General features: G+C 34.6%; 1 long non-coding RNA gene across 1 annotated transcript in view; it reads right to left on the bottom strand.

The window, feature by feature from the left end:
* The window catches only part of LOC115280543, a 102,821-nt gene that overhangs the window by 24,924 nt on the left and 73,889 nt on the right, over nt 1-4,008 (bottom strand). Inside the window, exon 2 of the long non-coding RNA XR_003903831.1 lies at nt 2,339-2,388. This is a non-coding gene — a long non-coding RNA (uncharacterized LOC115280543). The remainder of the gene's footprint in view (nt 1-2,338; nt 2,389-4,008) is intronic.

The following is a 4,008-nucleotide window of genomic DNA, read 5'->3' as shown; positions in this document are numbered from 1 at the left end:
TGGTAGGAATGTAAACTGATACAGCTGCTCTGGAAAACAGTGTGGAGTTTCCTCAAAAACCTATCAACAGAACTCCCCTATGTCCCAGCAATAGCACTGCTGGAGATCTAACCAAGGGATATAGAAGTGCTGATGCATAGGAGCACATGTACCCCAATGTTCATAGCAGCACTCTCTACAATAGCCAAATCATGGAACGAGCCTAAATTTCCATCACTGGATGAATAGATCAGGATGATGTAGTATGTATATACAATGGAGTACTACATGGCAATGAGGAAGAATGAAATCTGGCCATTTGTAGCAAAGTGGATGGACCTCGATGGTGTCATGCTAAGCGAAATAAGTCAGGCAGAGAAGGACAGATACCATATGTTTGCACTCATAGGTCTAACAGGAGAAACCTAACAGAGGACCGTAGGGAGGGGAAGGCGGAAAGAGAGTTGGGGAGAGAGAGGGACGCAAAACCTGAGAGACTACTGAATACTGAAAATGAACCGAGGGCTGAAGGGGGAGGAGGAGGGTGGAAGGGAGTGATGGTCATAGAGGGGGGCACTTGTGGGGAGGAGCACCAGGTGTTATATGGAAACCAATTTGACAATAAACTATTATTTAAAAAAATAAAATAAATGAATAAATAAATTGTATCCCTCACTCATTCATTTTTCCAAAATAAATCCTTAATTGAATTTTTGTTTAGAAAAAATGAAACCATAAAATCACTAGGAAGAGTTTCTGTTCCAACATGGTAACATAGGAGGCTTTGAACTTTCCTCCTCTCATGGACACAACAAATCTGCAACTACACATGGAGAAAATCCCTTTGAAAGAAGTCTAGAAACTAACTAAATAATTGATACACATTAGATGAACTACTCCCCACACAGCAATATATACTCAGAGGGCAACCTACAACTCCCAACCACTCCTTGAAGAGCAAAGGTTTGGACCCAACATCTAACACCCCAACTTTTAAGCCTTACACCTGAAGGACAGGTCACCAGAACACCTAGACCTGAATAACCAATGAGGCTTGCACCAATGAGACTCATAAGACTGTAACAAACAAAGGAACAATTTTTAGGAAGCTCACGAAGACTAGCTTTGGCTTTCCCCCCAACCCAGGACTCAGCCCACAAGGAGCAGACAGAAATACACATTTCTCAATCTTTCCCTGAAAGAGGCCTATTTTGAAAAAGGTCTCTTTGCATACTTCAAAAGCTACTTCAGGTTCAGTCTTCTTATTTAGCACACATCATCTAGGAGTTGACCACAATTCTCCTGAGACATCAAGGAGGCCAGTGGATGCCATCTCTGCATTCCCTCATTGGCCCACTTCAGGTCACTGATGTCTCCCTGGAAGAAGTTTGTGCACATGTCTGGTGCCCCAAAATGAAAAAAAACAGCTTTTGTGATGGGAGAAAATATTTTCAAATTATATATCTGATAGAGGGTTAATATCCAAATATATAAAGAACTCACACAATTGAACAGCACCCCCCAAAAGAAACCCCAAATAAAAAATAGGCAGAAAAAATGAATAGATATTTTTCCAAAGACATACAAATAGCCAAAAAGTATATGAAAATGTTCTCAACATCATTAGTAATCATCAGGAAAATTCAAATCAAAACCACAATGAGGTATCACTTCATATCTGTTAGGATAGGTATTATCAAAAAGACAAGAAATAACAAAGGGGATGTGGAGAAAAGGGAGCCCTCATACACTCTTGGTGGGAATTTAAATTTGTGCAACTACTGTGAAAACATCATGGAAGTTCTTTAAAATTTTTTAAATAGAACTACTATATGGTCCAAGAATTCCACCCAAAGATAATGAACACATTAGTTTGAAAAGATATGTGCATCCTTATGTTTCTATTTACAATAGAAAAAGATATGAAGTATCTTTCTAAATACCTGGATAGTATCCATCAATAGATAAATGAATAAAGAAGATGTGGTGTATATGTACAGTGGAATATTACTCAGCCACAAAAAGGGATATCTTTCCATTACAACAACATGGATGTACCTACAGGGTATTATGCTGAGTGAAATAAGACAGTCAGAGTAAAACAAATGCTATATTAATTCACTTATAGTGGAATCTAAAAATAACAAATAATAAACAAACAAACAAACAAAACAGACTCATGAATACAGAAAACAAGCTGATGGTTGCCAAAGGGGAGGAGGTAGAAGGTTGGGTAAAATAGGTGAAGGGAATTAAGAAATGCAATATTCCAGTTATAAAATAAATAAGTCATGGAGATGAAAAGTACAGCAATGTAGTCAATAACATTATTATAATATTGTATGGTGACTATACTTACCATGGTGAGCATTGAATAATATATGGAACTGTCAAATCAATATGTTGTACCTGAAATTAATATAATATTGTAACATTATAACATTATCAACTTTCCCTCAAAAAAACAAAGAAAAGAGAAAACATCAAATTTTAAAATAATACTTGTAAAGTGAAATAATTTTATAAATTCCAAAAACACTTAATAATTATTAAATAAAAATAAATATATATGTAGTAGAAGTATTAAGGTTTGAACAAGAAGTATACAAGTTTGTACAAAAGGAATAGTGATTTTCTCTCAGGAGGAAAAGAAAGGAATCTGATGAGTGATTTAAATTGTATATGTAATGGTTTACTACCAAAAAAAGAAAAAGAAAAGAAACAAATGTTCATTGTTAAATATTGAAATTAAATATAGAGTGTTAATCGTACAATAAAAAACACATTGAGATACCACCCTCTCCCTTGTAGAATGGCAATTATGAAAAGCACAAAAAAATAAGTGTTGGTGAGAATGTAGAGAAAAGGGAAACCTTGTGTTGTATTGATGGGAATGTAAATTGGTGTAGCCACTATGGAAAACAGTGTGAAGTTTCCTCAAAACATTAAAAATAGAACTACCACATATCCAGTAATCCCACTTCCAAGTAAATATCCAAAGGAAATGAAAAGAGGATATCCAAAAGATATCTGCTCTACCATGTTTATTGCAGTGTTACTTACAGTAGCCAAAATATTGAAAGAATATATGCCCAGTAGTTATATATGTAATATATTTAAATAGCTTATAGACATAGATACACATACTATATAATGGAATATTATTTAGCCATGAGAAAGAAGGAAATTCTGTCATTTGGGACTACATGGATGGATCTTTGTGGGCATTATGATCAAAGTGAAATAAGCTATACAAAGAAAGACAAAAATAACAAGGTATCTTATATGTGAAATCCTAAAAATGCTGAACTCAGAAACAGCGAGTAGAAAACCAGCTGCTACAAGCTGGAGGATAATAGAACAGGACGAGGTTGGTAAAAAAATGTACAGATTTTCAGCTATAAGCTGCGTGAGCCCTAAGGATCTAATGTAAAATATGTTGACTGTAATTGATAACAATTATAAATTAAATTTGCTAAGAGAGTAGAACTTAAATATTCTCACAAGGAGGAGGAGGAAGAGGACAGAAAAAAGACAAATGTGAGGTGATAGAAGTGCTAATTAAGTAGATGAGGGGAATTCTTTCAAAATATATAGGTATATCAGATCATCGTCATGTACACTTTAAATATCTTACAATTTTATATATCAATTATACCACAGTAAATTTGGAAAAAATCAGTTTTGACATAAAAATGAAATGTTATGAAGGGAAATACTGTCTAGGTTGATTACATTAAAAATTTCAATTCCAGAGTAGCATAAAGCAAAACCAAAATTAGAATGAAAAACAAAAGATAACTGTAAAATATTTGAACCCATGAAACACACAGAAGGCTTAATACATAAATGTGTTAACAAATCAAAAGGGAAAGGGCATTCACAGAGAAAAGAAGAAATAAATTAGCTAACAAATAATAACCATGGTGACTATCACTCATATTTCAAGACAAAGTTAAATGCAATCAATGTGGGGTGCCTTGGTGGCTGTCGGTTAAGCATCTGACTTGGGCTCAGGTCATGATCTCA

Source organism: Suricata suricatta, chromosome 16 (genome assembly GCF_006229205.1).
Source record: "Suricata suricatta isolate VVHF042 chromosome 16, meerkat_22Aug2017_6uvM2_HiC, whole genome shotgun sequence".
Taxonomy (NCBI): domain Eukaryota; kingdom Metazoa; phylum Chordata; class Mammalia; order Carnivora; family Herpestidae; genus Suricata; species Suricata suricatta.
This window is presented reverse-complemented; position numbering and strand designations above follow the sequence as displayed.